This window comes from Oreochromis aureus, linkage group 7 (assembly GCF_013358895.1).
Source record: "Oreochromis aureus strain Israel breed Guangdong linkage group 7, ZZ_aureus, whole genome shotgun sequence".
In the NCBI taxonomy this organism is placed as follows: Eukaryota; Metazoa; Chordata; class Actinopteri; order Cichliformes; family Cichlidae; genus Oreochromis; species Oreochromis aureus.
Genome location: NC_052948.1, coordinates 6,857,025 through 6,879,984, shown reverse-complemented (window position 1 = coordinate 6,879,984; position 22,960 = coordinate 6,857,025). Strand labels below are relative to the sequence as shown.

At 39.5% G+C, this 22,960-nt stretch overlaps 1 protein-coding gene across 2 annotated transcripts in view; it reads right to left on the bottom strand.

Annotated features, from left to right (window-relative positions):
* The window catches only part of lrrc4ca (leucine rich repeat containing 4C, genome duplicate a), a 52,194-nt gene extending 31,745 nt beyond the window's left edge, over positions 1 to 20,449 (bottom strand). The window contains exons 1-2 of one of the 2 annotated variants that reach the window (XM_039614475.1): positions 19,983 to 20,449; positions 19,074 to 19,151 (exon numbers count right to left, since the gene is read on the bottom strand). The gene's annotated coding sequence lies outside the window, so the exon portion shown is untranslated. The remainder of the gene's footprint in view (positions 1 to 19,073; positions 19,152 to 19,982) is intronic. The other variant, XM_039614476.1, reaches the window with a different exon arrangement.
* Positions 20,450 to 22,960: the final 2,511 nt, after the last annotated feature.

The window sequence follows — 22,960 nt, the reverse complement described above, 5'->3', positions numbered from 1 at the left end:
TTTTCCACCCATTGTCTGTCAGAGGAGGCATGCCCTTCTGATTTACTAAACTACTGTCTGAGCTATAACCCAAATGGCTAGGTCATGCTTGATCTGAAAATGTAGCAACAAAATAAATGTAATCTACTAGTAGTAGTGGCTGTAAGATGCACAAAAGGTGGGTCTTCAGTTGAGATTAGGATGCTAAAGGCTAATTTTCCTAAGGTTAAAAGTAGTGTTCAAAGTCTTGTCTTTTAATGTTCATTTTGTCCTTTGGGAACCGGTTGATTAGTTATTTTTGTTGTTGTGATACGGTAACCATTTGCAAGATGCATCAACAGAGTATTTATTAATTACAGGATTAAGTCAAACATTGTGCTAAACAGCATGACTTCCTGTGGCATTTTTAATTGATTGATAAAGGACTCGAGCTCAATAAAACTAAGATTTTTTTAAAATTAAAATTAAAATAATACAAAAATTTAAATAAGATTAATAAATAAAAGCACTGTACTAATTCAGAAATATTTTTATTACAGATTTGCTAACATAGGTAGGTCTAGCTATATACCACTTCCTCACAAAAGGAAGTTTTATTTTTGATGAATTGAAACTTTTTCAGTTTATAAAATAACAGACTGGCACATTCTTCTATCAAAAGTTAAATAATCTGGCTTTGAAGTGATATTATCAACCACTGCTTTACAGTATTAACCAGATTTTGATTGGCTCTTACAAACAAATTGTAATAGCCAGTACTTAAGAACTAGTGCTATATAATACAAACTGAAAACCATTTTTTTGTCAAAGAATGTATGACACAATTTTGAGTTCGTCAGATACAGTTCAATCACCAACCATTCCTAGGCACTTAATTACACATGAAGCTCAAAGTCCTGAAAGAAACAGTTGAAGTAAAACTAGAAATCAATCAAATGACGCAGCCATCTCCTTACACATTCTCTCTCACATACATTGCTCATGATTCCTTGAATTAGGCCCGTTACACAATTGAACTGTGGTGAATCATTATGTGTTAGTGATGTCTGTTCATGGTTTACATAACCAGGATTTAATAATAAAACAAGTGTGTGAATGCTCTCCCACAATACTACTGCTGCTCCCTGTCTAAGAAGCAGTACTTAGGTTTGTAGAGCTATTCTGAGTCAGGCAGAGACCTGTAGAAATACAGAATGAGAGAAAGAGAGAGCATAGAGAGATGAAATGAACCGAAGAAGTACATGGCTCCTACCACATGCCTTCCTTTTACCCTGCAGAGTCTCAGGCATTTTGGTCACTGAGGTTTTACAGATGTAGAAATCTTTCAAGGGCTTGTGCATTCAATTTGGCATCAAAAAGCATGGATCAAAACAAGAGCGTATACAGTTTGTTACAGATTTGCAAACAAGACAGGGTGAACCCTTTCAGTAGATACTGAAAGTGCATGCTGTACACAAAATTCAGAACCAAACAATCTTTAGCCAGTTTTTCTTTTTTCTTTTATTTTTCATATTACACGACTGAAATATATCCTTGTATCACAGCAAGTGGAATTACAGGGAATGAACGTATCAGCAAGTACATTAAAAAAAAGATTTCATTTTCAAGAATACAGATTTCATTTTCAATTATTGTCAGTTATTAACCCAACTGTCTGGCAAGCCATGAATACAAAGGAGGAACAAATTAATGGAGAACCTGAATGCTTGACCCTCACAGTGAGGGGCTCTGGTGATTCTTGATGACAGCTGGGGGTATTTTACTGGCCCGTTCACAGGATAACAGAAAATCACCGATTGCTCTGAACAATCACTTTGTTCTGAGCGATCACGTTCATCTAGCAATAAAACATTTCTGTGATGGGAGTGTTTTCTTCCAGGATGGGAATGCTCACATCCATGGGGTTATAAAGCTCACTAAGTGGTTTGATGAAAATGATGTCAATCATATTCCAGGGCTTTTGCTGTGGGAGCTGTTATTGCTGAAGGATCCATGTTCAAAACACCAAATTGGCTTTTGATGATGTTCCACTTTCATCCATTATCTTGAGGAATGCGCACAAGGGAGGTACAAAATTCAAGGCGCACTGGGAGCACACACCTTACTAAGGGACTTAATGTTGATTTCTCTTAACGTATCACCCACGTGTATGTTAACAATGAACATATTACTGTTAATTGACAACACATTTTCCCCAACAGAATATCTAAATTCTCAGTTTTTCTGCCGTTTGCCACTACAGGATTAATTTTGGTTATGATGCTGCTAAGAATCATGAACACCAAAAGCCTCTAGATGTATTGTGCATATTTACATTAAACCAAACTCACAGTCTATCTATAATCCCCAAAAGTGCTTTTGTTTCCTAAACCTTAGAATGACAAATGGCCATCTGGATAAGAGTCTCAGTGGATTTCTGGTTCAAGGTTTTTACAGTTGAATTAATTAAAACCAGTTCCTTCCCAGAATTACCCCAACAAACACTTTACTATGACAATAATACTTTGGAGGGCAATTTAGTCATGCATGAACTAAAGAAATGACAGAAATCATTGCACACAGACAGCGTACACACCTATACAGCCATACAGTAGACAGTGATTAGAAATGAAGCCTGTAAGAGCAAATCCTTGCACACACACACAGGCTCACCCTCTATGTTAAAAAGCAAAAATTATTAATTGAAAATCTCAGCTGTGTATTTTTATATTTTATATAACTTCTGACAAACTTGGCATCCCTAGGCCTTCGTTCCTGACAAATTACTGGCGGACAAATTACAGAGCTTCAGCTGGAAATGAACAAAAGCCCAACTGAGGGACACGCTCAGCTGGCAGACATTTAACTTTAGCTGGAGAACCCCCGAGTGTGTGTATGTGTGTGTGTGTGTGTGTATGTATGTGTGTGTGCGTAAAGAAGAGAGAGAGACTTCATGTTAGCAGTCACATCACATCACAGTTTGCAACCACATTGATTAAGAGAGTTACCATGCAGACTAATTTGGACATGGAGCAGACTAAACGGTTACTGGCAACCTCTGATTTTATGTGAGGACATTAAAACACTTTAATTATCTCACATCACCATAAATTATTTTTCCCCTTTCTGTGCAGTTTTTATTTTTACTTTTTTAAAATTGCAGTCATATGTCTAGGCATTAGTGAATAATGGATTATAAGCACATGTAGTTCTTTAAATAAAGAAGCAGCTATTGTTTATGTGTGTACATAGATCTAGTTATAGCCATGGAATTGCATGTCAGCATTGTTTGTACCACTGCATGCATGTGGAGCTTTTATTTGTTTCACTTTATTTGAGGATGTGGCCCTTTGGGACACTCAAAGCAAATTCTAGTGTAAACTGAAGTCTGCTGAGGGATTACAAGAGCCAAAGCCATCCATCAGAGCTGGACATATCCTCCATATGCAAGCAAATGAATCAGAGCACGTGCCTTCCCACCGGATCCATGAGCAGAATAGGGTGCAAGGGTGTTAGGTGAGGTGAAGAAATGCCCTATAATAAGATGGAGATTAGAAAACCCTCTTGTGATGCTAGAGTAAAAGTTCAGGCAAATATAAGAATAAATGACAAATAAGGTCAATTAAATTGGCTCTGTGACAAAGCAAACACAGCATTAAAACCCATCACGTCTTTTGAAGTGTATAGTGCTAAGCACAGTGTGGCTGTAAGATATCTAGTTATCCCTTAAAGGGTCTGTAATCACTGGAAGTAGTTGCGCAAGACCCCACTCCACACAGCTGTGTATCACTCTTTGCAGCACTCTGGTGCTGTCGTCCTCTAGGAATGATTAACCCAGAAGAGCTTAATATAGAAGGAGAGGAAGAAATAGATGGGATAGAAGGATGAGAGGGAAAGAGTGAGAGAGTGAGCAGGGCAAAGAGGACATTACTGAATTCCTTGGAGAGTCTACTCTTTACCTCTGCACATCATACCATGTTCACCACCGTTTAGCAATCTGTCTGCTAATTAATCATGCACTGTAATCAGTCAGGTAGGTAGTGAAAAATAGTCTGTGTTCATATGTATTAGGAAACAGGTACACAGAATAAAAGATACAGACTGAATGCCATTTGCTGTTTCAGTAATCTCATCCATAATAGCAATGTTAATGCAATCAGGGTTTGGCATTTACTTAGCTAGGTTCAAGTTGCAAAAATACAGTGCAGACTTCACTTTTTCTTGGCACCTATGAGTTGTCTTTTGATGATGTACCGTAAGCTTGTTAGACTTAAAGAAATCAGACCAGTGAACAATGGCCAAGTAAATCTTTGATTCTGGAGTTATATCATCTCCTAGATGGGATTGGGTGCACTATTCATTATGCTGATAGTGATCTCCAGAGTGGTGGTATCACAGTCACTGGAGATGGATTGATTGCATTGCCATCAGGGCAAGAAATCATGTCTGCAGCTATTTAGACTAATTTTGACATGGTGGCAGAAGCAGCAAGGGTGGGCCGGGTTAGCATCCGACTCAGAACACCAGCCAAGCCTGCTAGCTCCCATATAGCCATCAGTGCTAATCTCCTGCTATGTGCTTACAATAGCACTGATGTGCTTGCTTTATGGAGGAACACTGCACCCCACAAGTCTGCCTTGTTTGCACGATGCCCCAGCAGCCAACCATCTTTAACTTTCCCATTACCAGGGGAACAGTAGAGCTGAAATCAGCTGGGGTATTGTTGCTCTCCTGGAATAGCTGTGTGATTGAAGGCACACAGGTTACTGGATCTGCCATCACAGGCACCAGGAAATGAGGAAAATGTGGATAAACAGTTCTCTAAACCAGCTCCTTTGCATAAAGCACAATGAGATTAGTGAAAGAGAAAATGTGGAGCAGGATAGTGAAGATAAGAGGGGAAGATATAACACTTAGTGTTTAGGGTATTTAGACTGGCAATAGAAAGAGAGAGTTTGGAAGAGTTCAACGAGAGTGGAAATGAATAGATTTAAGCCCTTAGACGAAATGAAAGAAGCACATTCCAAAATAATGGATATAATAAAGTTAAAAAAAAATACTGGGACATTTTGAATCGAATTATACCGATCATACATCGCATGGCTGTTTGAAATTGTCAAGCATGTAAAGTCAAAAGCTCAGATTCCTTTTAAACTTTTTGTTGTTTTCACTGAGAGACAGACATACCTGCTGTCTCATTGGTTGTTTACTTCATATTTTAGTTTGTCATGTTCACATTCTTGTTCATACAGTGAGACAATGCTCAACTATCTGCCTGAGAAACCTCACTACAGGGTAATAGAAATACTGCCTAAAGCGTACTTTAATTGACAATTCACTATAAGTAACCTGGTTTTCTAAAAGAGGGTGACTGGTTTAAATAGACCTTGAGTGACTTTTTTGTCCTCACACACCAGTCTAGGATCCTCCTGTAAATCCAAGCTACTACTACTTCATAACATAACGATGCTTTAGGAGGATTAGGCCTTGCAAACCTTGCAGTATTATTTCCATTTTATATGAAATACAGTGTGCTGTTACTTATAGCAGCAACTCGGTTGAATACTGACTACATACTATAACCTAATAATGTGTTTCCCTGATATTTATATATGCAGTTTAATGTCTTTCTGGGACACCTCTTTATTTACCATCTCTAATTTGGACAATTAATGTGTATATATGCTAACCAGGATATGCCCCTCTCAAAAACTCAGCAATCTTTCATATGTAAGCATATGTGGTCCAGCACATTTCATAAAGACTTTAATCCTGTAACAGCTCTGGGCATTGAGTTTGAAACATGGTAAATTACTGTGGACCTCAGCTGCACTGAAAAGGCAAGAGCTTCACCATGGTATATCAAAGTGCAGTTCTCCATTTTAACACACTCTCTGAAGCTTTCTTTCTTTCTTTTCTCCATCTGTATTTCCTTTTCCCATATCTTTAGGGTTTTCATAAACATAATATCAACCAAAGTGTGAGATGTATGGCCTTATGTATATTTCTTTTAGAAACTGCAATTAAACTGTCATTTTAATGCAAATTTACTGCATAATCCAGAAGCATCATTATTTCTGTGACTTCCTTGATTAGGTAGAGAAGGAGAGAAGGTTTGGAGAGAAGATTTGCCTGATCTTGCTAAATTGAATGACAACCAAAGACACAGCTAAAGAAAGAGGGACAGCAATGTCAAACACAACACCAGGTTAGGCAGGCATCTGGCGAGTGGAATTAACTTGCTGTCTGAGTTCACAAGCAGGTCTGACACACCAAAAGCTACAGCAACCACACTCAGCACACATGACATGTGGAGTGAACAGCAGTCTTCTTGGCCAGTTACCCATTTTCAAGGTGAGGCATTAAACTAAATGTGTGATATATTTTACGGTCAAATAAAATAGATAACACTTTGCCTCATGGAAATTTTATCCAGACATTATGCCAAAGTACAATATACTGACCAATTTGTATGCATTCAATCACCACTGATTGGGTTCTACGTAAACATATTTTCCTATATCCAGTCAAGCAGTTTTAGAGCCTAAAGCCAAATTTACCAATTAAAAAAAAGCAATAACATTTTTTTTCATTAAATTCTTTGTGTGAGTGCAGGTTGAACATTCCCATAATAATGAACCTCATCTACTGTGGCTGTAGCTCAGATGGTAGAGTGGGTCACCTACTCACCGGAAAGTTGGTGGTTTGATCCCAGGCTCCTTCATATACCTGCTTAAACTTTGTAACTTCATGGGTTAGATTTATAATATACATATGGAATTACACATATCCCCCAATTAGACTAACATTTTTATGGAGTGTTCTTTCCAGTGAACTTGTCATTTCTAATGTAAATTCCAAAGAAAATGTGATAATATTTCCACTGGATCTATAAAATTCAGATCCTCAAAATCTAGTCAAAATCTGTCATCTTAGAAGCAAGGTTGAAATTTCAACAATCAATGAACCTGTGAATATGTGTAGTATTTTTTTGTTTTTGTTTTTTAGGTTAATGTCATTATCAGTGTTGGGCAAGTTACTTTGAAATAGTAATTCAATTATAGTTACTAGTTACTTCTTCAAAAAAAGTAACTGAGTTAGTAACTGAGTTACAATATTCTAAAAGTAATTAATTACTTGGAAAAGTAACTATTGCGTTGTTAAAAAAAAAAAAAAAACAAAGAACGTTTAACCCTCTGGCGCCCAGGGTATAATTGGCCATTTTTTACTACTCTTGATTTCTCTCCACATTTTACCTTTAAAAACTATTTACTTTGCCTTGTTTGGTATCATTCTTTTTAGCGCAACCTCACGTGCCTGAATTTACAGTTATGTTCTCATTTTGTCATACTGTATAACCAGAATTGATCTAAAATCAGACAAAAACCATAAAATCACAGTAGAAAAAGTTATATTTTTACTGTAACAACCATAAACATATTTAATGAATCATATTTCATAACTTCAAATGCAAATATTAATTGTCAATTTTAAAATCCTATGCACAAGTTTTGCAAACAACAAAGTTATTTGCATCCATTTACCTTTTACCCTTTTTTTAAATAACCATTTCAAACTATTTAAAGAACAATCAGCTGTTCTTCAATAAGATGCCACACAAATTATTTGTGCCACTCCAAAAAGATCATTTCTGTCCACTACAAATGAGAACATCACAGCCTGATACCTGCAGGTCTGACAGCAGCAGGTGTATCACTCCTGTTTCTACCTGGAGACAGCAGTCGCCTCATTGTTCTGACACACAACACAAAACTATCCACAACACTACACACTAACTACACAAGACAACACATTAACTACACACTCCAAACACGCTAAACGTCACAAATCTCACATCTCAAAACTCGCTCTCTCTTTCTCTTTCTCTCTCTCTCTCTCCCTCTCTCTTTCTCTCTCGCCCTCTCTCTCTCTCTCTCTCTCGCCGTCACTCCTAAAACTTCCCGTTTTGTTTTGTTTTTTTGCTCATAAGCAGAGAGTGCTTGCTAGCGCTAACGTGGCGAAACTATTGAGGAAAAAACGCCGCGTATATAATTGTTTATCATGACTCTGGTTTTACGTGGCCTATCGACACAATTTAAAAACTGGCACCTTGTTGCTTTGTCTTTAAGTGGTCATGTGATTGACTTACCACGACTACTTTATTCTTCCTCAGTCAAACAGCAGCACTCATGCGATTGTTTTGCCCCTTAGCTCCAGGTGTTGTGCTAGACAGTGACCGTGATTACCGTCCGCGGGAGCGCGCAGCTGCTTAAAGCTGTAGATTACTTACAGCTACTTCCGTGCAGCTGATATAAGATGTGGTAAGATGAACACAGCTTCAACCGTCTGTTTGTTGAAAAATAGTAACGGACCGCGTTTCCTTGTTAGTAACTGTAACGCCGTTGTAACGATAGGAATAGTAATTAGTTAGATTACTCGTTACTGAAAAAAGTAACGCCGTTAGTAACGCCGTTACTTGTAACGCCGTTATTCCCATCACTGGTCATTATAAACCTTTACCACTAGGTACCAGGTCTTAGCCCCATCATCCAGATGGTGAAGGGATCCATCGAGCCAAAGAAGGAGTTCTACTGGGCTTGGTTAGCTTGTGGGGCTCCTTAGGCAGCTGGTAGCTCTGGGAGTAGGTGAGGCAAAAACTCAAATGTGGGAGGGGTTTGATGGAACAAGACTTTCAGTCAGCCTCAAAGTGACTCTGGCAAACTATCAGATGATTGGTGCTTGAGTGGTGCTCGATACACCCGGTTTACAGTGTGGGTGGGGCGCTTCTGACTTCACTGAGGATATGTTCATGGAGTGGAAGCATTACCTCAGAATCTTGTCTCTGTTTTTTGGAGAAATTACATGGTTCTTTTGGCAGGATTAAAAATGAGTCCCTCCAAGTCTGAGTCCAGATCAGGGATGAGTGGCTGTCCCAAGTGGAAGAGTTTAAGTATAGGGGCCTTTATGAGTGAGGGGAGAGGAAAGCATGAGATTGAAACATGGATTGGTATATCACCTGTATCATTGGGGACTCTTTATCATTCTGCAGTTGTAGTTTGTAGTTGTCGATTTACCCACCTATGGTCACAAGTGAAAGAATAAGACCATGGATACAAGTGGCAAAAATGAGTTTTCTCTCAGGACACGGTGGAGAAATTATATGTATGTGAGCTGGAGGAAGTGGCTAGGGAGAGTGAGGTCTGGGCTTCCTTGCTTAGGGTGCTGTCCCTGTGACCCAGACCCAGATAAGCAGTAGAAAATGGTCTGATGATGAGGTTTTACCAAACAGCTGTTTCCACTGCTGCACACTACTGTTTGCCATCGATGGACAAGCAAGCAAATGCCCACTTAGAATTAGCAATAATAAAACTACCGGTAAATATACATACTGATATGTGTTTTCAGTCCACAACAGTGACGATATTAAACTATGTTTCTTTTTGTTATACATTCAATTCATAAGGAGAGACCCAGTGTCCCACTTCATGTTGCTGTACCTCTGTAGCACTAAAAATGGTGAAAACAAGACACTTGATATGAAGAAATAAATTGAAATGTTCCTGACGTACAGTCGCTCGACAACACTGGATAAAAAATGCTTAATTTAATTCTAAAAGTTTATGCAGAACTTTCTTATTGAAGCATTCAAAATAATATAGTCCTTGTTACCATATTCCAGCATTTTTACGTCAGCTAATTTGGATTAAGGTCCACTTCACAGAGGCTGTAATCACAATGCAGCTGATCCTTTGATGTTGTTACAAATGAGTACAAAAATGGCAGAACAGTGCTATGAAGATTTGTTCTCCTATTTCACTAGTGAGAACACTGTATCTCCCCTAAGTCAGTGAATCTCGTTTTCTTCAGCATGATGAAATCCTCCATTGTCACGTTAAATGAGAGGATCGAGTATCCGAGCTTTTTGGGCTGAAAAAAGACTCCTCCATGCTTTCTCTTGTTTGCCCAGCCATCCATTGAAGACTATTTGCATTTTTGACATTTATGGGTGTTCTTCCAACACTTGCAGTATAATTTATGTGACTTATACAGCTCATTTACAGATTGATAGCTGCCATTCTTAACTGGATATAATGAATACCTCATCACTGCACAAAAGTTACTGTGCTCTGACTTTATGCCAGAGACTCCACAGAGCCACTTTCATTCTTCATTAAAACCTAATTTGTCTTTAGTAGACAGAAGCCTTTGTAACACCCCCTGTTTTTATGCATCACTTTAGTCAGTACAAGGAAACACAATTTGCCATTAAGGTTCATCATTCAAAAACGAACACTGAAATGAAACTAAAGAAAGAATTCCAATTAAAAGAGAGTCACGTAGGACAGGGTGCTGTGAAGTTTGAGGTTGATTGTCCACAGTACAGACAGTGATAAGGAAATAGCAAGACAGCAGTTCATGACTTATACATTCTGCATTTACAGAACTGCTTTGTCCTTCAAAAGACCTTGTCCTGTTATAGCAGTCAACCAGGCATGTCTGCTGTGATCTTATCCAAAGTACAATAGGAAGAGCTTGTTTCTATTCCACTTCCTTACTGAAGGGTTTTAACCTTTTTTGCTGTAAGGGGCACCTAACATTCATATGACCTCTTTTAACTACAAAACTCCACATTCTAATTCAAGCATTGCAAAATGAAATAGCACAGCAGAACTGTGCCTTGGAGCAAAAAAAAAAAGCAATATGATGGCTTGGACATGATAGGGCCTTTATAGAATAAAGAAAGACGTAGAGATGAAGCTAATGAAAACAGAAAGAAACTGACTCGCTTTTATGCTCATGCATGCTTAGTGTTATGCAAATCCAGACCATACCAGTGGGGGTGGGGAAGAGGAATGATTGCATGCCAGTGACCATAGGCGTCCCACCTGTTTCATCAAGCACAGAATATTCTTTTAACCTGTCCACACTGTCCTAAAAACAATAAGTCTCCCCAAGGGCTTTGTCAGCCTCTGCTAGAAAAAGGTTTATTCTAGATTTCCTTTGGAAACGCATGGTTTACCATAGTGCACCTGATTTCAAGTCTGTTTTTCCGTCATCTTTTTCAGTAATGTTGCACAAAGAGACATAATTGTGGCTCAATACTTATTTGCAAGTCAGGTGGAGATTTGAATCCGCTGTCACTTTTTCCTAAAAGTAAAGTTGCAAAGGAGGAAACCCAAATCAGTGAAGCAAGGATAGTGCTTTCCAGAACACAAAAGCATCGAGTGAAGAAGAGCTGTACACAGTGATCGACCTTTGTTTCCAACACCCACGCTTGCATCAAGACAGACATACAAACGCCATCGTTTACACACACAAACAGACACACACTCATAAACCTCTGTACTATGCAGCCCCAGAGAGAAAAGGCAATCCTCACACCTAATGAATATTACAATGAGCTGGATCTGGGTCATTAATATGACACAGTCGTTACACTGGAGCCCAATTAGCAGTCAACATAGAGCCTGGAACGTTCCCCTGTTACTATACATAATCACTATATCACTGCGACAGACTCAGAGCAGGGAAGGATCAAACCACAGTCACATACAAGGAATATCAGAGACTCTTCGATAGCGCGACTCGATGAGGAGGTCACAGCTGTTTGATAATATTCAAACAAACTAGAAAACTAGAAATATTACACCTGAGTTCCACATGACACAAAATCCTCCATTATAAATAATATCACATATTATGCAACGTCGTATGCTGTAAAATGAGTATCAGCATTAAAACTCTCGATGATGCTTGACAGTAGATTACTTATGATTCAGCCCAGCGTGGGAGTTAGTAGCTTAGAAGTGTAAAGAAAAATCAAAAGTTTAAAGGAAGAGATCCTATTTCACAGAGATCTGAGACAAAATTCCTGAGATCCAACCCACTTTTGTGCAGTTATGCTAACTGGCAAGTCAGTAACAATAAAAATATGACAAACAGTTAACAAGAACTTTGTTGTCTTCTGTTATGTGATTCCTAATAGGCTTCCCATCTGCAAGCACTGACACAAAACAGTTGGATGTATTACTGCTGGGAATTATGTCTTAGTCTTTGTTATGTGGACACAAGTGCAATTTTTCAGTCTGAGTGCCCAAAAGGAAAATTACATTCCCTAATATTTCCAGATTTCGCTGTAGCAACGTGGTTTATCAACCTGTCTATAACCACCTCACGAGATGCATTTAAAACCTGCAGATATTTTTTCAGATTGGCAGCTGCCAAATGGCTCTTTAACAAACATTTCTCTTTTTAACAACAGCTCAAAGAAAAACTCTGTGCAAGGAATACTAACTGAATTCAGTTAGTATTCCTAGTAATAGGTAATGGTTTTAAGCTTAATGAAGGTTCAACTACATTGTACTGAAGCATAACCCTATCTACTTCCTCACTCTGCCAGTGGTTAAAATTACGTTAATTTATTAACTAAAATGAAGCAAAATGTGAGAAGGCCATGTGTATTGTTTAATCTTTGGCTTTCCTCAGTGTCAGACAGGCTACAGCCAAATGCTGACACACACACACACACACACACACACACACTTTGCATCAAGTGTGATTAGTAACCTCTCTATGGCTTTTCTCTCTATGACTGCTTACATCCATCAGTTTAATTTTCTGTTTTTATTCATTAAAATTACACCCTGATGTACAGATAAACATGAGTCATTCATAGAGAACTTTGTTGTTGTTATGTGTTGCTTTTTTGGGTTTTTTTTTACAGCTCTCCAATTATCTTTATTGACGAGTTGTAACCAGGAAGAAAACAATTCTCTCCCAGTCCTAATTCTTGACAAACTGACAGTTTGAATGTTTAAGGGTTTCATTTCATATGTTTGTGTATGTTTAGAATTAATTTGAGTTGTCTATGAGGGAGATGAGCCATTAGCCAGGCATGCATGAGTTGTCTCATTTCCATCCAGCATTTCTGCAGCTTTTTTTTTCTTTTCACACATGCAGTGGCAGAGCGGACTGACAGCCGCTGTCACAAGGCCTTGACCTAAGTGGCGAAACAGACTGGTACCGCAGCAGACTCTATAGAGACAACTTGGATTAAATCAAGTGTAAGTCAATTCTTGTCAGATCAAAACTATCATAGTAGGGCAGCCTTGCCTACATGCAGGTGCTAGGATGAGTGACACATTAAGGTCAGAGTCTAACAGGGTGAGTGGGTAGTGAGAGAAAAGCAACAAAAAAAGATACTGAGACTCACACTGATACACTGATGCATAAATTGAAAATATATCATTTATTTAAAAAATAAAAACACAAATCTACATGCATGCACATGTACCTGAATGAAAAAGCAAGATAAGAGTATAAGAGTATCTTTAAAGGTGCTAGAGAGTCGTTAGCAATTATAGACACATGTTATATATATAGCTTGTTTTTGAATGATCAAAGATGTAATGTCTGTATAACTTGAAAGTCTAACAATGAGACGACTAACTGGTGTGTGACCATGCTGTGTTGTATTGTGGGGCTTTGACTGATGACCAGACTCCTGCTGCGGAGCTCAGTTGAGCTACCATCTGATTGCCAGCCCGACTGGGCTTATGAGTTGAAAAGCTGATCTGAGAGACAGACGGCAAAGCTAGACCCAGATGTCCAGATCACCGGCACTCTTTCTGCACTCCTGGGTCTGCAGAAGGCACTAGTTTTGGAAGGCACTTGCATGTGGCTTCACACACATACATATACACGCTAAGCAAAAATCTACAGAGTCCATTTGATAATCAAAATTCACATGCATGGCCACAGAGGACAAATCAACCATTCTAGATTTTGCATGTAATGGTGTGCAAACAGCTTATGCTTCAAAGAGCTTATTAAATGTAGTAAAATATAACCGGGTGATTTTTTCATCATATCAGTGAATCAATATGACAAATTATGTTCAGTCTAACAAAATGAAAAATAAACCTCCTAAAACAAAATAATGACTCTGGAAAGCTGTCTTTGGTCCACCCATTTGACTTGTTTGGGCAGGCTCCTCGACACGCAAACAGCTGGAGGAGGGAGAAATCATGTAAATGTATTTTCTCGGGTATTCACCCAGCGATAGTGTTCTAGGGTTAAATGTTTTAACCTTCCATATAAATCATTTATGTTTCCAACATGTTGTTGCTTGTTTGGGCAGGGTGTTGTAGTTTTTTGTTGTAGATTTTTTCCCCTTCCATATAAATCATTTATGTTACAACAGCTGTTTTTTTTCTTTTCTTGTGTCTTGTGTGTTTTTCCAGGTTTCCTGTGCTTTGATGCTTTCACCTGGGGACACCAAAAACTACAATAAGGGTAAAAATAAGGGGCCCCTAGTTAAGTGCTATTCTTGCTGTCTTGGAGAGTGAGATACAAAATCTGTGCATCTACCCCAGCAGATAAAGCTTGCTATTTTTAAGGACACAACACTATCCGGACAAAAGATCTTCTTATCCACAGAGAGCCTTCAAATAAGTATATATTTTTTAATCTCAAAAACAACATATGTTTAAAGCTAAACACTTGCAACCATATGGACATGGCGTTTCCACCATTCATCATCCTCTTTCAGATTGATTATGCTAACAGGATTCAGGCTGCATATTACGAAACCTTGTTAAGAAAGTGAAGAAAGACAGAATTGTGGTCTTTAATTTTAAAACATCCGACAGTATCGAATTTAGATTTTGGTTTTGTCACTAAAGGCTGGTGTCCACTGACAACCTGTGTTTTAGTTAACAGCTTAGAAGCTGCCTTGGGATGTGCTAGTCATGGATCTGTTGCTATGCGACCACTAAAAACCTGTTTGAAGGGCATATCTCCAGTTCAAATGTTTTTAACTTTGAGTGTTTAGAGCACAGGGTATGAAGCCCCCGGCACACAAAGCTCACTCTTAAATTCCACTGTCAACAGCAAAAGATTGAGGAGACAGCACTTGAGGGGAATGTCTTCTTTTGTAATCTGCCGTCAATTTAATTTTTGTCTTTTTTTAAAAAAAGAGAAAAAACAGTACTTAAATATCCATACCTCCATAAGGCAGATTCTGGAGAAAAGTAAAATGAGGGAGAAAGAGATAGCCTGGCACCCATTCCCACCTCATTTAACCTTTTAATTTAAGAGCAAGAATTAATGTGGAGGCCAGGGCCAGTATCACTTTAAACAGACACTGCCCAGTTGCCCTGAAGACAGGAAGAATGACTCCTCTGTGGTGCATACATATTAATTTGCTGTGGAAGTGTGTGTATCTGCGCATGTGCATGTGCATGTGTGTGACAGCGAAAGAAAGAGGGAAAGAATGTGTCTGTGTTTGCCCTGTACTTATTAAGCAAGATGTTATTAACCGAGTCATCACATCATTCCTACCTCGGGTGCTGTCACTCTCGTTTTAGCAGCATGTGACATTCCAGTGAGGTCAAGAAAAGAGAAAGTGGCAGTGAAGAGGAAGGTGAGGATTACTAAGTCGAAAAGACACCATCATCATGACTGGTAAGGTGGGTGATGTAAGGCAAGCGGTGAGTAATGACGCATCCTGAATTCAGGTCAGTGCTCTTAGCTGAATTTTACAAGGGAAGCAGCGAATCAGAGCAATTGTGATGGAGTTGAAAGAATTCTTTATTAGCCCTGAATCACAATAGCAAAAATGTTTGAATCTATGTTGATTCAAAACACCAGAAAACACCACACAATGTTGCCACACCGAGTACACTTATCTACATTTCATTCAGTCTACTAGTGTTCCCACGATGTGAGTGGGAGCCGGGACAGAAAAAAAGAAGCAATGCTCTCTGGCCTCTAGAATGATAGAATGGCACTTTTATGATGTCTCCCAGATTATTCGCTGAGATGGATGGGCTGAGCTGGAACACCAATTGATTAATCCATCGGCTGGTGGAATGTGCTGTGGCCGTCCCCCTGCTCAGCTGTTCTTTCTTTTGGACAGAACATTCAGACAGACACGCAGGAAAGGATGACTAATGAGCAGGGCTGCTGCAGATACCATTCATGGTGTGTGTGTGCTGTGCTGTGTCCAAGATGCTTGCTTGTGTCTAGTTGATAAAAAAAAAAATCTCGGGTTCAGATGATCTTCCACAGTGGTAGAGTACTGTAACGACTACATGAGGAACCCACTGATATAGTGCACTTACAGTGACAAAACTGTGACAAATTCCCACATTTTACCACAGCACTCTCTTCAGAAGATTACATGCGTCATCCAGAAGAAGAAACTGAGGTTAGCTTTTTTATCACACTCACAATAGCTGCATAAGATGCAGATTTGCAACACTGTGTCAGTAGCCATCACATTAGTAGTAATCCACCGCTGGCTTATGAAAGCATCTTTCAGATGTTTCCTTTAAGGTGACTCTCTTCTCGCCTACCTCTTCAGCTATGCATGATTAATCAACATGTCACACCCACATGTCTAAAATCTGCAGTCATCAGCCATGACTGCGGATTTTAGACATGCACTTCCAACAGCTTCAAAATATATTTTTGCTGCTTCTGTCCTATTCTCGAGCTCCACACACTTACAAGTTTCTCTAATATAATATCTATGTGGATATAATATTGTCATAAACACTGTGCCACTATGTATAGTTATGCTCAACAGGATGTTTAATAAAAATACATTCAAAATACTAAAATCCAAATGTACCATAAGCTAAGAGCATGGTTAATTATTACTGCAAGTATATGGTTTTAGCTTGAGTCCATTATTATTATAATTAATTATACCATAGCTATCAACATCAACTTTGTATGAAGGCTCCTTTCACCTCCAGCATTATGGCTTTCAGCTCCTATCTAGCCTAGCACTCAAGACCCCCAGCATCGCACTGCTGGTTTCCAATACAAAAGGCGAGGAAGTAGATAACGGATCACTGTAACTGTTCTCTTTCTCACTGAATGAAACCCCCTGAGAGATTTTATACCCAGAGAAGATGAAAAATGTAGGGGTAGTTCCATTATTGATACAAGTCCCCGGCAGTGAAAGAAATGAATGCTAATGGTGTCCTAAGCCAGGCTTTACAGAGATTAATCCGATTTGAAAAATGAACATTTTATTATAAGGCACACAGTGCTGGCCTTGATCTGAACTGAGTCACAAGCTGAGGAGGGGGAAAATGACAAAGGGAGTGTGGGGAGGGAACATGGGTATACAGCCTGTCGCTTTGCAAGACCCTGGCACCTTATTGCAATGGTGCCCTTTTCCAGATGACAAGTTCATTAATTTTCTGACGCGGCTGCTTGGAATGATTTTCAATAGATAAGTCAGACAACAATAGCTAGAGAAATTGGACATAAAACAGATGTCTATGGTAGAAACATCATCAGCCGAAGACTGGATTTGTGTGAGCAGCGGAAAGTCCCACTTGGTCCCTGAGCTGCACCTGCTCTAAGGCTATTTCCTACTGCTTAGAAGGACTAATAGGGACACACTGGAGATACAGTTGTTGTCCATCTAGTGTAGTGAAATAAACAAGCACTAATCCAGAGTGGCCCAGTGAATCAGTCAGTTTCAAACCCATTTGCTCCTTATTTTGGCTGGATCCTTACAACCCATAGCTACAACCCACTTCCCTCTCCAAGAAAATCTCCACGGGGACGAAAAAAGGTTTGAGTAGTGTTAAATGGGGAGGAGGAAGAATCTCTCTGCTTATTACTATGAATCACTCTGTACCAGCTGCCAACAAACATCAGCAAACTTGGGAAAATGTAGGGGGGATTTATCTTGCCTAAGCCTCTGACAGGGCAAAAACATAAAATCAGCAGTCTAATTTGTCTCCCCAAGGTGATGCCACTCCATCATATGGAGGGCTTTCCTTTCAAGTGGGTGAATAATGTCTGCCATGTTTCTCACTTTCACAGGTGAGAGATGCAATTTATTCTTTGTCTCAAGAGTGACAGCCACCTCTATTTATGCTTTTACCACCAACACTGGTTTGTCACCTTCTTGACAAACATCTATTTTTAAGCCCACCACTGACATAACACAAAACCGGTGGCACTTCATGTACTTATCTGCATATTTTATGAGTTGTTGGTGTTGTGTGTGTATATGTGCTGGGGTTAATACTTTAATAAAATGTTTAATCTTTAATTCGAGGAGCAGGTAAAATGAGTCAGATTACAAAATGATTTACAAAACATGTTGTGCCACATGAAATGCTATGAACTTCGCCAATATCACATCTGTTGCTTAGTTGCACACAGTCAAGGATATTCTTCAGCCAGTCTAGTTGTTGTGATTTTTGAGCCATTATCTACAACATCTATGCCTTTTCCAGTTGAGTAGAGGATGAGTGACTGCCGCCACTTTTAATTTCAGCACCACGAGAAAGGACAGCTCCCTCTCCGGCTACCACGGAGGGCGGTGAACAAGTGCTTTTTGTCTAAGGGACCCCGAGAAAAGAGGGGGGTGGGTGGAAAGGAAGAAAACACAATATTTGGTCATTAATCAATCGTCAGCTAGGTCATCCAAAGCTTGGCTTTTCAAATCTAACTTGAACATGTTTTGGCTGCTGTTAAGTATTTTTGGCGGTTGCTGTAGCGTACAAGAACACGTGCTAAAAATATGGCAGACTTTCCTATACTGAAAGTAGGTTGAGCGCACAGAAGTACAGACTGGATGGATTGATAGGCGGGTGTAGGGACTGCAGGTGGCGTGTCCCCGTTTAGTCACGTTACAATGTGAAAAACCATAATCAGATGCTTTAAGTGCACTTCCCTTTACAAAGATCCCCCTGTACGTGTTTAATTTAGAGGCTCAAATTGGTCTCTCTCTTTTTCCTTTAACAGTTCAAGACATCTAATCTTGATGCTGCGCACTCGAAGACGCGCAGTTAAAACAAGCACACCAATGCGAGAGCGCGCGTCATTCCATTATGCTCTGAATCACCCCACAATTAAATATCTCTTCGTTAGAGGTCGCAGTATAAGTAATGTGAATGGTAAAACCTCGGGAGCGCTGCGTGCTGATTTCGTACATATCAATCATCAAACAGCGAAGATAAACTTCCGCATTTTGACATCCAACAGATCGAAAGGGCTGAATAGGATAGTTATGCTATAGAGAATAATAAAACATTTAGACATATGCTTTCCCTCCCAGTACATTATAAACAATAACTTACTTATTTACAGAGAAATGCCAAGGTCTGGAAGATCTCCGCTGACGAAGAACAGCCCTTCTTCCGCTGCCTCCGCAAAAACTGCATCGAAAAAAAAAATCCGCAATACTCAGGCAGTTTTGGAGAATCCTTTGTTACCTTTCCTTTTCACATTCATTTTCTTCCACATCTCAACACGACTTGGTATGTAATCCACACATTAGTCCGGATGCAATGCTATTAACTCTCACAGTGATGATAATGCATCCGATATTTCCCCCCTTTTCAAGACGCACATTTCAGAAGGCACCCACAAGTGCCATTGTTGAAACAACTCGTGGCAAAGCGATGCCCACTGTGGTCCAAGATTTTCTCCAAGTGACGACTTTTTATTTTCTCTCTGATCTCAATTATATGCTCTTAAAGCCCTTCATGTAGACCTTAAGGTAGACCATCATCCATACGTTGAGCTGTTAAGGTGGGGTTATTTTAAGAACCCGACTGCTCGCCTACGTGTCAAATGTAACTTTTCATCAAGTCCCTATACTTCTTAGCTATCAGCCCTGATTAAATTTCACCGCACAGCCCAGTGCGGATTTCAATATGCTTATTTCTCTTCCCCCTCCTGGTTTTACCGATTAAAAGAAGTTCCGCAGTACAGTGATTGAAAGGGTATCCTGTAGGTTGGAGAAGTGATAAAGTTGTCACGATTAGAGATAATCTCTCTCTTCAGATTGCTCCGTTCTCCATATTTAAGAGGGAAATTCGTTATTCTGGGATGCAGCATCGGAAGAAAAAATTCCAGGCGGTATCCTTCAGAAGCCTTTAAAACCCCATCACAAATTCAGGCAGCGGCTCCCAAGTGTGAAGAGCCTTCGTTATACACCAAAAGCGCTATTCTTACATGTTTTCCGAACGGAGCTTTGATCTCACCTTGTCTGGACGGGAGTTATGGTTCATCAAAGGCTGTCATCACTTCTGCGCCCCCGCTGTATATTTCGGATATTCGACCCTCGCCTCTCCATTGATGTGACACACACCGGGGTAAGGGTTTTTTGGTTTTTTTTTTGCTTTTTTTTAATTATTATTTTTTATTTTAGGGTTATTATCCACAAATGGGTGGTTGTCCAAGTCCAGGCTTCCCCTCTCTCTCTTGTGGACTGCCGTGTGTTTTAGGCTGCTTCACAAAATAACCCGTTCCAAGACGCGCAAGCAGGCTGTATCCATCGGTGCGCTTTACAGTGCCTCAGTGCGCTCAGCATTTTCGTACCAAAATAAAACGCCGGGCGCAGCACGGACGGACGATGAATTGATAAGTTCAGGAGGGGGCATCGTGTAGGTTACCTCCCACTGACAAGCTGCTTTCTCCAACTGAGACTGTTCCGCCAGTCACTGCTGGTGGATCGACTCTGCCGTCAACCGCAGGACTGGAGCAGCGAGGGCAGGGGATATTGTTTTCCCTCTCTTTCAGTCTTCATGGTGCTCTCTTTGAACTTCTACAGCTTCTAAAATTTCACCGTGTGCGTCCATGTCGCCCTGAAGACTGGCATTCATTAACCGATTCTGTACCATTGTCCCTTTCATTCACTGGTCAGTTTGAAAAGGGGAAAACAAACACAAATAGTTGTTTATTAGTGTGTGCGTGCGTGAGAGAAAACAGCCAGCAGGCGAGCAAGCAAGCAAGCGACAGAGAGGAAGAAAGAGAGAGAGAGAGACAGAATGAGAGAGAGCGATTTAGCTTAAGTGCAGAGACAGACAGATTCCTCCCATGTGTATCTTGCAAATGGGACGCCACTGCCACCTACTGGTTTGCTTCTCCTGTTAGGTGTATGGTATTCTGATGATGGCCTCGGGCAGATTGTCGCATAGGACTGCTCTCCCATGACAGACTAGATTTTGTGTATATTGGGTTATTTATATCATGTCTATTTGTATTTTAAAATGTTGTAAGAATCATCAGGAGAGAGGGGCCTATGCTATACTGAGAATAAAACACAAAATAAATGTAAGAAAGATGAGGGAAGAAACACCTTTGACAATTCTGGAGGTAGATTAATATGTGTTATAATCTCTCACAGGCTTCAGCACCTTAAAACTTATTTATAAATGCTGGCTGAGTTGTACATGAATTATGAAATAGGCCTACACGATGCAGTGTTTTTTTAACATGGCGGCTGACACCAAAGACTTCAGGTCTTCAGGAAGATTATTGCTTGTGAAGCGTTTATCTTAGGCAACCTGCTGTAGTGCGCATATGCTAAACTCAGGTATATTATACAGCATGTATAATAGAGCAAAGGGAAAAAAGCATTTATTTACAGATAGGCCAGTTAGAGTATGTCTTATCTTGTAGAGCATATCCATTCATGAACCATGTAATAGGAGATGTGAGAAAACATTTGAATGCCAGACCAGGGATCTGTCGATCTAGCTGTCAACATCTGATCTCATTTCCCTCAGTGCTGAAGGCGTTGCATCATTCATCTGTCTTCATAACTGTCGACCTGCCTGTCTGTGTGTCTGGCATATGGTAGTAAAGAGCACCGCCCTCTTGCTTTCCAGTTGAGGGAGACATCATTAAATAAATCCCCCTTTTCAGTAAAATCTTCTTGCTACATATTTGCCTCCGAGCATGAATTAAACCTTTTAATGTATAAAATCGCTTGATTATTCAAGCACACCATTTGACATATTCTTAACTAAAGCATCACAACTGAGCTTACACAAAGAACTGTAGCTATTTGCACAGTTACACAATTTATTTATTTATTTTTGCTTCGGCACATTCAATTTAAAAAATGATACCATGTGAAAATGTCAAGTGTCTAAAAACAGAAAGGTGGGAGAAATTCAGTCAATTTAGTATAATTTAGCAAATATAATTTTTGCACATTTAACCTGAATTGCAAAAACAAAACTATAGTATTTCATCATATAGCAGGAAACCAGTGCTGCTTGAGGTGGAATATCTATGACTGGACAAGTCAATCAGCTATTCTCAGTCTGACCACTGGTAGACCACATATCAGGCAAGAGGTGAAGGTGGCTTTAGTACAGACTAAGACTTGTGGGGCCAGTCATTCTCAGAGTGACAAGGGCAAGGAATGCTCCCATACAGACTAATGGTCACCCTTGGCATTGTAAAAATGACAATTGCCTAACAAGAACAATATGAATTACACTCACACAAACACACAGTGATGTTACAGGCTTCAAAATGATTGCCCTTTATTTTATTTATTTTTCTTCCTTTTATTATCACTTTGCAATGATGCCCTTGGAAAAAAAGTTTTTGTTTTGTAAGAAGAGAGGGTAAAAAGTAGTGCCAGTGGCAGCTTAACACAAACATCTCTTCCTTTCCATGACAATATTGCATTGTCAGGAGCTGAATAATTCATGTGTTGGGATGCAATTAGATAATGTTATAATCATGTTGGGTATTTCTTCATGTCTCATTCAGTCACTCAAAAGAAAATGTTTTTAGTTCTTGAACTTTTTCTCAGGCTGGACAAAATTTAGAGATATGTAACTATAATATAATGTTACCCAAACATTATGCATATGTTGGCAGCTGTATCATTTATATAGATTATACACTCAGCAGCCAAAATATCAAAACCAGTGACCAGTAACAATAACTTTTCAACATTTTATGAGAATAAAATGCTTTGCTGGGAAACTCTGAGCCCTGGCATTTTTGTAGCGGTTGGCTTCATTCCATAGTCCACCTAAACACAATTTCAGACCAGGCACAAAATGTGTTGTACCTCACCCCCAAAAGTGCATAAGAACAACTTGACACAAAGTCCAGGATGTTTACTCTGCTCCCAAATTCCAAGATTTAAACTAAACAAGCACCAGAACAAGAAACAAGAATTCTCCTAAAAACCCAGAGGACCCAAAGACGCTGC